General features: G+C 39.3%; 1 long non-coding RNA gene across 1 annotated transcript; it reads left to right on the top strand.

Moving 5' to 3' along the window:
- Positions 1 to 794: 794 nt before the first annotated feature.
- On the top strand, positions 795 to 12,309 carry LOC109026524 (uncharacterized). The gene is made up of 4 exons (XR_002005522.4): positions 795 to 1,265; positions 8,520 to 8,630; positions 9,814 to 10,010; positions 12,052 to 12,309. It is a non-coding gene; the product is annotated as an uncharacterized lncRNA (long non-coding RNA).
- Positions 12,310 to 13,440: the final 1,131 nt, after the last annotated feature.

The following is a 13,440-nucleotide window of genomic DNA, read 5'->3' as shown; positions in this document are numbered from 1 at the left end:
TCGGAGCAGCCGGCCGGCCCTGCACTCGGAGCAGCCGGCCGGCCCTGCACTCGGAGCAGCCGGCCGGCCCTGCACTCGGAGCAGCCGGCCGGCCCTGCACTCGGAGCAGCCGGCCGGCCCTGCCGGACCTGGGCAATGAGGGGCTTAGCACCCGGGCCAGCGGCTGTGGAGGGTGTACTGGGTCCCCCAGCAGTGCCAGCCCACCGGCGCTGCGCCCGATTTCTCGCCGGGCCTTAGCTGCCTTCCCGTGGGGCAGGGCTCGGGACCTGCAGCCCGCCATGCCTGAGCCTCCCACTCCCTCAGTGGGCTCCTGTGCGGCCCGAGCCTCCTCGACGAGCGCCACCCCCTGCTCCACGGCGCCCAGTCCCATCAACCACCCAAGGGCTGAGGAGTGCGGGCGCACGGCGCGGGACTGGCAGGCAGCTCCATCTGCAGCCCTGCTGAGGGATCCACTGGGTGAAGCCAACTGGGCTCCTGAGTCTGGTGGGGACGTGGAGAACCTTTATGTCTAGCCCGGGGATTGTAAATACACCAATCGGCACTCAGTATCTAGCTCAAGGTTTGTAAACACATCAATCAGCACCCTGTGTCTAGCTCAGGGTTTGTGAATGCACCAATGGACACTCTGTATCTAGCTACTCTGGTGGGGACGTGGAGAACCTTTGTGTCTAGCTCAGGGATTATAAACGCACCAATCAGCGCCCTGTCAAAACAGACCACTGGGCTCTACCAATCAGCAGGATGTGGGTGGGGGCCAGATAAGAGAATAAAAGCAGGCTGCCTGAGACAGCAGTGGCAACCCGCTCGGGTATACTTCCACGCTGTGGAGGCTCTGTTGTTTCGCTCTTTGCAATAAATCTTTCTACTGCTTACTCTTTGGGTCCACACTGCTTTTATGAGCTGTAACACTCACCCTGAAAGTCTGCAATTTAACTCCTGAAGCCAGCAAGACCACAAGCCCCAGGGAGGAACGAACAACTCCAGAGGCGCTGCCTTAAGAGCTGTAACACTCACGGAGAAGGTCTGCAGCTTCACTCCTGAGCCAGCGAGACCACGAACCCACCAGAAGGAAGAAACTCTGAACACATCCGAACATCAGAAGGAACAAACTCCAGACGCGCCACCTTAAGAGCTGTAACACTCACCGCGAGGGTCCGCGGCTTCATTCTTGAAGTCAGTGAGACCAAGAACCAATCAATTCGGGACACAATACCAACTCTTTCATGCCATGAGAAGCCTCCTTAAAAAATTTGTGTGATTAACAGGTAAATATCACTTACCACCTGTGCTAAACTTACCAGTTATTACATATACTACAGGATATTCTGCTGAAAATATGGGCAACTATAGGTGTGTAAAAAGTCCCAGTATTAGTGGGGTGGGGAACAGAGAATCTATGGCTGGTGATCACACCTGAAGCTACTATGTGCTCATTCCTGCTGGCTGACGTTTGCTGTGCGGCAAGTGCCTCTGTCCCTAAACACCATACTGTTCCTGAAATCTCTAACATGCTCACATCCGATTTCCAGGTAGAAGGAGTTAGGCATGCAAGCATCATGATTTTCTTCAGCTAAGTGTTGACACGTCCCTAAAGTCTTCAGACAATTTTCTGTTCCTGTCAATGTTCCTCACCTATTACTCATATAACAACTGTCCTCCTTTCATCCTCTTTAAGCTCTGCTCAAAGAAACTACTCAAAAGAAATTTTCATGAAATCAACTCACCAGGCAGAGAGTACCAGAGTACACTGTGAGCTGGATTGGGGACAGCCTGTTTTGTCACCATTGTTTCATTAGCATCTAGTAGAGTTCTCGGTGCATATGTGCTCTATGCACACTTAAGAGAGAAAAAAGAAATATATGCTCAGACCCTATTATACTCAAATGAAAGAAATTTCTTTATTCATTTTAATAGTTTCTAAACATCGTTATACTCTTCTATTAGTAGGATAATCTTCAGAAAATCAGAGAACTTAAAAAGGCATTATTAGGATTTATTTTTAGAGTTTATAGTATGAGTGTTTTTTAAATTTCTCATTCTCTCTCCTTTGCTTTCTATTTACTATTTGTTGAGTACTTCTTATATGTAAGAAAAACTATACTAAGTGTTGTGGATTTCATAAATTTAGTATTTAAATTTCCTGAAGATTCCAATAAAGGCTTTCTCTTTTCTTTGAACAAACACACTTAACCACCCCCTAAAAATCCACTGAGTAGTGTTTATACTGTCTTAATCTTTTCAGATGCTAAAAGCAACATATTCCTAAGCTGAGACATTCTCCACAGTAAAACATAATTTTTCCCAATTATAAGAAATTTAAGAGATGTTAAGGAAGAAACTATAAAGACGTATTTTATATCCAGAAAAGCTAGATGTTTTCCATTTTAGTTGATGTTATATATTCTGGGCACATTCCTGGACTGAAAAACAGAAGTATACTACATTTCTGAGACACGTTCCCCAAAACAGCTTTACATAGAAGTTCATGTGATCCTAATTACAACCCTATGAAGTAGGTGTGTGGGTATTAATAGATCACTTGGGGGTATGAAAATCATAGTGCAGACATACTGAATGACTTCTCCAGCATCAACAGGGAAGTAATAACAGCCTCTTTGGAAGGCAGCCCAGTACAAAGGATTTGAGAGTCATAAAACCTGGGTTTGAAACTGTGATTTGGTGAAATTACTTAATATCTCTCTCTCCCTCTTTCCCCATAAAAAAGAAATTAGGTTGAACCATTTGAAATTTCCAATATGCAACATTTTCGACCTACAAAAATGGCAACTTCATGAGGTTCAACCTCATAATAATGTTAACACTTAAAAGAGTTGTTCTAAATGTAAAACCCAATACTCTATTTGAAGCATCTAGCACGGAGCCTGGAATAGAGAAGTGCTAGACAAATGCTAGTTCTTTTTGTCCTTCCAGTGTCAGTCCTACGGCATCAGCACAATTCTGTCACTCACGTCTCAGCCATTCCTTGTAAGATTTTAGACAATGTAAAATACATTAAGTGTATTTTATTTTATAATATATTCACTAAAATATCAATACATTTTGAAATTTCAGGAGGTAAGAGAAAAACAAGCAGGTGTGTAATTACTGCTGATTTTGTAGCTTAATTCAGCAGTGTAAAGATTTTCCTGTCTACTTCCAAGCAGGGATATACCTGTCTTGAACTTACACATTCACAATAGTCTCAAAACCTAAACCAGGAGACTCTAGGCTTGCTTTTGGTTGTAGTTTAATAATACTGTGGATTAGTAGCCAAACATTTCTTTGAAACATTCAGTAAGAGCTAGGCAATATAGATCTGGTGTCTGGGTCTTCCAGGAAACTGACAATTTTAGGAAAGCCATGGGGGGCGGGAAATGAAACAAGGTAAAGAGAAAGCTGTAAAATGAAGTTGATGCAGTACTGGACAAACCCAACACCCAAAATTTTCAGTTTCCATGTTCCTGCATTGTCCCTACCTTCATCCTTAAGAGTTTCAAGAGACCAAATGATCCAAAGAGCTAAGGACCCTGGATCCAAGAATACTGTTTTCTGTCTGGTAAGGACACATTTTTTTTTTTAATCTGTGAGCTCAACTTCCAAAGGGCATTTAAATCAATGAGAAAAGAAACAGACTATCCAGGGAAATCAATTCTAATAATCAATCGGGTAACAAAGGTCTAGCCATTTATATTCATAAAAGTAATTAGGAGTCTTGAGCGTTTAAGAACATGAATGTTTTTGTTAAAGGAAATGTACATTAATTTTCATATTAATTCATCTAAAACACAGATCTTGCTTTTGTTGAAATTATTTTCCCTCTTTCACTTTTTTACCTCCTTTCTCCATGAGCATTCATTCCTATGGACTTGCTACAGTATACTAGTCACAGAGCCATCGGTCATTAAATAACTATTTACTGATTCTCCTACTTGTACTCACTATTTTACAGGCCAGATAAACATTAAAGAAATCTTTTGTAATGCTTCCTGATGTCTTTTTTATCCCCTTCCGTTAAACAAGAATCTCAGGGTTTTATAAGCTTGCAGTACCCTCCAACAACAGTTGCCTAATCATCTGTTGCTAAATCAAAGCTTGATGAGATGAGCAGATAAAAATACAATCAGGGTGTGGTCATATTTCCCTCAGCAGAGGCCTCATATTGCACCACATTTGAAGAAGTAATAGACAGTGATTTTGTAGGCTGTCTCACGCTCAGCTCATGTTCTGTTTGTGATAATTAGAACTTGTGAACCTCAAGAATGAGCAAAAGTTCTTTTTGCTTACTTCTGCTGTCCACACAACCAAAGGTCTGTCTTCTTATCATATACGAATAGCAAGGAGAGCGGCCTTTGGAGACTGTGTGAAGCCAATCAAATAGGAAAGGCTCATTTATAGCATAGTTTTCAGCATGCTTCTAAACTACTAGCTGTTCAGAACCTGGAAGAATATGAATCAAATTGCATATTTTGAATTGTACTAGTCTGAATTGACTCATTACTATGAATCTTGCAAATGTTCCCTTCAGCAATGAGGAAGGAGGAAATATAGAAAGTAAATCTACTTAGTAATATAAAAGGCAATACTAGCAAGGCCACACTCTCAAAGAAATTAATCGGTAAGTATTGATTTTTTACACTGTGTGAAGTTCCCATCCATGCAAACGACAACAAGGCCCTGTTGTTTGACAAACCATTTATTCAGGATCATTGGTATCGACTTGTAGTGAGTCAACAAAAGTAGGGAGTTCACATATTTCTTCTTCATTCAATAGAAAATACTGTGTCTCCTTGGCAACTGAGATTGCTTGGTTGACTTTTCCCTTTGCTTTCTACTTATAAGGTACAAACAATGAAGGAGTCCCACCACCTGTGACTTGGGTTCAGAAACAGATTTATCTGCCTCAAATCACTGAAATAACCCATTTTGTGTGAGGGCACAATTCTGTGCTTTATTAGATTTATATAGCATCTTTATGGTCAAGTCTTAGACAAATGATAAAAAGTAATTCAAATATAGAAAGTAGTTTTTAATGCCTGAGTTATGATTTCCTCATTCGGAGGCTCCTGAAATGCAAGTGAATAAGAATTATCACTCTTAACTAGCAAACAATACCTTTATTTTCAAACATAATCAACTTATGTAATGAAACAACTGAGTAAAAACATAAACACTTTTTCCCCATTAGGTAGAGTTTTCTCAGAACTCTGGAGTTGTGAAAATGACCCTAAGCTCAAGCAAAGAGGTGTAGAGTTACATCTCTCTTTCTACATTGGCACTGGTGATTAAAGGAAATCAGGATGAGCAGATGGTGCCTAAGGTACAAATCTTGAATATCCACTTTTCTGGAGATAGAATATCAAGTGCTGGTGTCGTCTCCCACCTCACCCTTGCTACTTTTCTCCCACTTCATTGATCTATCTCCTCCATGTCAGGCCCATGTGAGAGCTGAGGGCTTGGTTTCCTCTGATAGAAGACAAATACAGTTGACCTGGGGCTGTAGAACCAGAGTATTTGCAAAGGCATTATTGCAATCAATATCCAATCGCATCAGTTTCCTTGTATATGTGCTACAGAGCAGTTCCCACTCTGTAGGTCTTTTGCTGGGTCACAATTTGACGTTTCATCTTTATACTCTAGGAAACAAGTGGACTCATGAATTTGAAGGGTTTTGTTTTCCTCTCTTAGAGTGGTCCTCTTACTCCTCTTCTCATTGGCCCCTAATTTTATTCCACCTGTGGAGACACTCCAGAATCAAGCCTCGGGTTATACTGGGTAGCTGACTGTGCAGATAGGACAAATCATGATTTGTAATCTTCCTTCACTGGTACCCTGCTCAAATACCAACACTCGTGTGCTTCCTATTGTTGAAGGTTTCACTCTGTAATACTAAGGGCAGTATTTGCTCCTGTACTAGGTTCAACAGTGTCCTTCAAAAATTCATGTGCACCCTAAACCTCAGAATGGGATCTTATTTGGAAATAAGAGTCTTTGTGTATGCAGTTAGTTAAATATAAGTTTACTCTGGATTAGAGTCAACCTATTAAGGACCTTATAAGAGGAGAGGACACACAGAGACACAGAAAAGAAAACAGTGTGACAACTGAGACAGAGACTGGAGTGACGCTGCCGCAACCACTTTCTTGCTAGGAAGAGGAAAGAAAGGATTCTCCCCTAGCGTCTTTAGAGGGGAGACAGCTCTGCCAGCACCTTAATTTTGAACTTCTCATGTCCAGAATAGTGAAAAAATTAATTTATGTTGTTTAAGCCATTCAATTTTTTGTTTGTTTTACTTTCATTTACTTAATATATTTATTCATACTACATAGATAATTATTTACTTTTTCTTTTTATTAGTGATGTCCTCTCACAAGAATTTAAGCTTCAGGAAAGCAAGGATATTTGTGTGTGTGTATGTGAGTGTGTGTGTGTGTGTGTGTGTGTATGTGTGTGTATGTGTGTGTGGTTTATTTCTATACTCTCAGTGCCTAGAATAGTGCCTGTCATGTTAGATGCTTAATTAACGTTTTGAAATGAATGGAAGGACAGGTAGATTACCTATCTCAAAGCTCTTCATAGAACATTCAATTCCAGAAGATAATGGATAAATAAGGGGAAATATGGGACCCAATAATTTTATCCTCAACCCATTCATGTATAAAAGCAATAGGAAAAGATTGTTAGATGTGAATGATCTCAGAAAATATAACATGCATGACCATGTTTTGAAAACCTTCCTGATAACAAAATTTACCCAACTAAGATGTGGTTCACAGTACAGAGCTTAAGAATGTGGAAGCTGCTTTCTGAAAAAACTAATAAAGTAAACATTAATTCCCTTCTAATTATGGCTAAGGCAAAAAAAAGAACTATTAATATGGCTTTAATTAAATTTATAAAAAAGAATGCAAATGTTATAGATTATTAAGAAAAGCTGTACAATAGAAAAAGCAATAAATATTATAAATTTGGTCAGTAGTTCTAGAACATAATAGTAGAAATCAGAAGGAACAAGATTGTCCTGTGTTCCTAATTTTTCACTCTGGGAGACTAAATTTTGTTGCCAAAAATCCTCTCATACAACATTGGTAGTAGTGAAAATTGGTTAAATCCTGTGAGAGGGCAATTTGGCAATATCCATAAACTGTTAAAATATATACGAAAATTGATTGCAAAAATTATTCTAGTTTTTCACACTGACGCTAAATGCCCTACCACACATACCTTGGATTCAAGTTTGCTGGGGCCAATGGAATAGTAGCAAAAGACACAAGAGACTTGAAGAAACATTTACATGTTCCACCTCCTTTCCGTGGCCCTCAGTCTCACCATGAAAACATGCCCAGGATGGGCTTCTAGGAGAAATCCTGAGGCTTTCTAGGCCAGCCAACAGTTAGTCAACCCCCAAATGTATGGGAGAACCCAGCTAAGATCAGCAGCAACACCTAGCCAACCCACAGCTTACTTACAACAGACATGTGAATCAATCTAGCCAAGACTAAAAGAATCACTAAACCAGTATGTCATCCTATGAATAATAGTAAACGTTTGTCTTAAACTATCATATTATAGGAAAAAAACCTGATATATTAAATTAGCCTGTGCGTTTATATTAAAGATACACTTACCTTCTCCAACAAGAGTTGTAACAATTTTTTTCTTATTGCAAACAATGCTATGGGGATACTTATAGTAGCATTTCTGCTCAACATAATATTTTATTGTAGCACTGTTTGCAATAAGAAAATAATTGGAAACTGCAGAAACGATCACTAATGAGGTATGGGTTAAAAATCTTTTAAGCTGAAAGCAACAAATGTGACAATTAAAAGGCATAAATTAGATTTATATATTTTACATTATCACAACTTGTATTACTAAATGATAAAAATGAGTTGCAAAATAATATATAGAACTTTATATTTTATAAATATGCACATGAAAAAATGTAAGTATGCACAAACTGTTAACAGTTATTACTTCAGAGGAGTGAAAAATAGGGTGAAAATGAGAATAACTTTCATTTTCAGTATACTTAAGTACATTTTCAATTTTCAATTATATGCAGTGATTTTGTCCTTTAAAAAACAGGACGGACTTTTTTAAATATAAGGAAGACATTTTCTGTGAAACAATAAACTACTCAGTATATACTTAATGTGCATGAAGTATGAGGTAGGAATACATCCATTGGCATTCTTGCATTTGCATACCACTTCCCCAAATATGAACTCACTTCTCTGACTTTGCTAGGGCTGAGGAATCATCATTACAATATCTGTAAAACTGGATTTATTAAGTGCATCCATATTGTTTATGAGTCATAGAAAATATGTTCATTTTCCTATCCATGTTAAAGGCTGCTTGGAGGATTGACGGAGCATTGCTTAGAAAATGTTCTGGAATTCAGATGAAGCTGTGTTAGTATAAATCATTACTGGTTACCATATACTCACACATACTTAGGGGATAAAGATCAGAAATTACTTAAATGTACTTTGTCTTCTTCAATCTTTCCGTAGCAGCACATGGGTCAAAATCTCCTGAAAGTTGAGCAGGGGAGCTGTAGAAGAATTCCTCCTTTTCTTGCAGATGAAATCTTATGATATAGCAGGGGTTACCTGGCCAAGAAGGTAAGTCTGTCATCCAGCAGTGCTTGCAGAGGGACTAAAATGAATTAGGATGTTCAGAGTTGTATGTTAGGTGCTGCAGAAAGGAAGAAAAGATCTCATCCATAAAGGGGTCTTTGACCCTGGGGAATGGCAGTTGGCGATTACGCTGCTTCTCAGTTCCATCCTGTGTTGCCCCAGGTTTACTTCATGGTCACCCAAACTTTCTTTGCCATGTCTTTTGTAAGACTTCTACTTATTACTATGCATCATCATCTTTTGGTAAATATAAATTCTGGCTAGGAGAACTAAGACAGACAGGGGAGCTGTCTGCACACTGTGATTAGGCATGCATCAGTTCAGAGCTCCATGCTGCTAGCTCCTGTATTCTGCTGAGCTCCCAGGGAGGAAATAGGAAAAGGGAGGAGAACTCACCTGTCCAATTACAACCTACTCTGCAGTACAAAGTACTGCAAATTCCACACAGTGGATCTCTGTGATTGAAGGAGCACTTGTAAAATCTGAGACATCCTAGTTTTTGATTTGGTATCCAAAACACATCTGAACTTTTAATTAAATATTGTTCTTTTTCCTTCTTGTTTCCAAATGAATACTTACACCAGCAAACTTATTAGCTGAAAAGTTGTTTCCTACATTTGCACTTTGAAGTGCATCAGACAGTGGTGTGTTTGGATGTGGGTCTTGTTGAGTTTGGTTAGTGAGGTATTATTGGTTGGGATTGCAGTGGTCCTGCCAATGGAAGAGAAGTAGGTGTGCCGAGTACTGTCATGTTCACCTCCGCCTTTCACAGAGGCATATTTAGCCCTCAGTTGGTAAGTGAACTTTTTGACAAGGGTTTAAGAGGTCGTAGAGTCTGTGTAAAAGACAAAAGTCCAAAAGTGAAGCAGAAGGAATCCAGCTTCTTATTTATGTCTGGCATGGGAAGCTTCTGGATTTGATAGTAGGTGCACCGAAATTTGCATCCCAAGTCATAGCCTTTGCTCTGCCCTACCTTCTGGTATGTTGTTTTTCAAGTTACTTAACCTCTCAGGGCCGCAACTTACTTATTTGAAAAATGAATTCTAGAATCACAGAGTTGGATACAATCTTAAGGGCCAATTAGTCAAACTTTCTTTCCAGAGGTATTCTGCATGATCTCAAATGTGTCTCTGAACTATAGCTTCCTGAAATTTCATTATTCTTGTAGGAACACAGAAGAGAACAAAGAAAATTCAAGGAACTAAATTCCCTCTCCACCTCAACCACCAGCACTGATACTCCATCACTTATGTACTGCATCAAGCTGTCCTCAGAGGTGAGGAAGGTGCTGTCAAGACCAGAAGCATGTGTCCCTCTCTCCATTGCAAGATGGGACATAGAGAGGAGAAAAGTGGCAGACAGAAGGTTGGTAGAAAGCAGGTGTCACCATACTGCTGTACACACAAACTGTTAGGCCTAGATTTTGCTTTCTCCTTCTTGCTTTAAGCCTCTATCTAGTTTCCCAAATCCTGCTGCTTTTGCGTCAATGGTAGGAAAATATTAGCCATGATAACCCTTCAAACACCCTTATAAGGCTGTGAATTGAATGTACCAAGGGAGGTAACTTTATTGGAGTTGTCTTTGATAAGGGACAACTCCAATAAAATTAAGTAAAAATATTAAGATTATTGTTGATCTTGAGCCAAGAAAATGCAGGGGAAACAATGGAAAAATACCTTTAAATAATGAAAACAAAAATAAAATAAGAGCTGGTCTATGCACTACTTCATCCCATCTCGTCTGTAAAATAATACCATCAGAAAAGTGTTCAAAATTCTCTGTAGTCAAGGACTTCTCCTGCTGGTTAGAATGCAAAATAAAATGAAAGACTTTTGATCCTCTAGTAATATACAAGTGTATATATATTTTTTGAGACAGGGTCTTGCTTTGTTGTCTAAACTGGAATGCAGTGACATGATATTGTCTCACTGCAGTCTCTGCCTCCTAGGCTCAAGCAATCCTCCTGCCTCAGCCTCCCACGTAGCTGGCACTATAGGCATGTGCCACCATGCCTGGCTAATTTTTGTATTTTTTTTTGTAAAAACAGAGTTTTGCCATGTTGCCCAGGCTGGGCTTGAGTTCCTGGGCTCAAGTGATCCACCTGCCTTGGTCTCCCAAAGTGCAGGGATTACAAGCATGAGCCACCACACTCAGCCTACATTTTTCAATATGCATGAAATTATATGGTTTGGATGTGCTCATTTTACTATATTAAAGTATATTTCAATAAAAAGCCAGTAGGCATGAAAACATAATATTCTTTCATTTTTGTCTTCATCTGAAGTTTCAAGTTAAAAAGCAGGTTATTCAGTAAAAGGAATTGCAATGTTCTTCTCCAGTGCCAATTAACCAATCTCCTCAGACAGAAATATCTTCAGATGGTGCTAATGCAAATCTCAATTTAAAATCATTTTAGAAGACTGAGACCATGCCCACAAATGCTTCAGAATGGGAGGTGCCAAGACTTTCAATCACACAAAACCCTGGCACTTACTTTGTTGTGTTATAATCCAGTCTTTCTGCACCTAAGCTTCCTTCATAAAAGACAATCCAGCATCATGGTTAAAACACAGACTTTCTACCACTACTACTTACATTCTTGGTGACAGTGGGCAATTTAGCAGACTTCTCTGTGTTTTAGTTTCCTCAACTTTAAAATGGGCACTGTTATAGGTATAATTGTGTCCTACAAAAAGATGTTGAAGTCCTAACCTCCAATACATGTGAATATGACCTTATTTAGAAATAGAGTCTTTACAGATGATCAATTTAAGACGCGGTCATTAAGGCAGGCCCTAATCCAATATGACTAGTGTCCTTATAATAAAGGAAATTTGGATTCCAGAGACAGATACATACCAATGAGAGACAATGTGACACAGGGACCACACCTACAAATCAAGGAACATCTGAGGCTACCAGAAGTTAGGAGAGAGGTCCAGAATAGTGCCACGTAGCCCTCAGAAGGAATCAACTCTACCAGCACCTTGACTTTGGGCTTTTAGCCTCCAGAACTGTGAGGCAATAAATTTCCATTCTTTAAGCCACCCAGTTGTTGGTACTTTATTATGGCAGCCCTAGGAAATTAACATAGGGAATGATATGGTTTGGCTGTGTCCCCACCCAAATCTCATCTTGAATTATAGCTCCCATAATTCCCACATGTTGTGCGAGGGACCCAGTAGGAGAAAATTGAATCATGGGGGCAGTTTCCCCCATACTGTTCTCGTGGTAGTGAATAAGTCTCACAAGGTCTGATGGTTTTATAAGGGGAAACACCTTTGGCTTAGCTGTCTGATTCTCTCTTGCTGCCTCCATGTAAGAAATGCCTTTCACCTTCCACCATGATTGTAAGGTCCCCCCAGCCACCTGGAACTGAGTCCATTAAACATATTTCTCTTCCCAGTCTCAGGTATGTCTTTATCAGCAGCATGAAAATGGACTAATACAGGGACCAATGATAGCATCTACCTCATGGACTTTTTATGAGAATTGAATGATTTAATAAATGTAAAAGAATTAGAACACTGCCTCATCTATTGTAAACAGTCAATAAATATTAGTATCAATTTTCATTGAATCCTAATCAGTATAACTATAATGTTACATTCATGAATAAGACAAAGGCTGGGACAAAATAAATGAGACACTTCACTCAGACCTCTTCATTGTTTTCCCAGTTGTCATCCTTTGCACCTAGTTCTGTAATTAAGAGAGTCTTCTCAGCTTTTTCTTAAATCATGTCTTTTCCTCTAGTATGGCAAATTTATAATATGTTTCCCCCACTTGAAAATGTTTCTTCCTTTTTCCCACAGTCCAATCCCCCCATTAACCCAACCATCTCTCACATACATACCAATTTTAGGTCCCAAATCTCTCAGATCTCACCCTGTTCACAAATCAAAACTTTATCAGAAAGATCTAAAACACTTCCCCCAAAGGCATTTTTAATCACCAATAAGGTGTTATCACTTTCAAGGATAGTATAATGTGAATGGACATCAAAGTCTTAAGATCAAGAATATACTCTACTATTAAAGAGTTTTAACCATAAGCTAGTGGTTAATACAGTTTTAGAGGGAAGAGGGTAAGGAAAGCAGACATTGTCTTTCCTCTTTCCTAAACTTTTCCCAGGTCTAGATCTACCTCCTATCAATTTTGCTACTTTGGTAAACAAATTCTTGGCATAAATTCTACCAAAGCACACTTTGGTCTTTAACTTTCATAGTAGAAGGGATAGAACAAGTATCTCTCACCTAACAGAAATCCACTTAATGGAATTGAAAATCAAAGAATGTGATTGAGCCACCAATTATTTAAATACCAACTTGAGTATACTGAATGTAAACTTCCAGTGCTGCCATGTGGACTCTGCCATCTTGTCCCTACTGCAGGTCCCTTATCTATCAATGGCTTAGAAATGACCAAACTCTTAACAATCAGAACTTTGCAAATCTTAAATAAAAACTGTTTTACAAACACCCCAAGAGACATTACAAATCAAGAAAACTGAAAATCATTTTATAGAATGCATAACCCTCATGGTCCCAGCAGAAAACAGGTGGCATGCTAAAATTGGGCAATTTAAGGAGGATTTAATTAAAGAACTATTTGTAAAGATGTGGGCAAGATATATGGGAAACATGAAGGATGATGCAGAGCCAGGGGTTAGTAACTATGAAGTGCTTCTACCACCTGTAGCCTGAGGGGCAAGGTAAGAGAATGTTTATCAGAAACCAGATGGAGAGAATTGTGTAGACAGGATTCCCTTACCGACACTATGATCTTCAGCCAG

The sequence above is a fragment of the Gorilla gorilla genome, chromosome 3 (assembly GCF_029281585.2).
Source record: "Gorilla gorilla gorilla isolate KB3781 chromosome 3, NHGRI_mGorGor1-v2.1_pri, whole genome shotgun sequence".
NCBI classification, from domain to species: domain Eukaryota; kingdom Metazoa; phylum Chordata; class Mammalia; order Primates; family Hominidae; genus Gorilla; species Gorilla gorilla.
The sequence above is the reverse complement of the archived record's forward strand: the minus strand, read 5'-3'. Positions and strand labels throughout refer to the sequence as shown.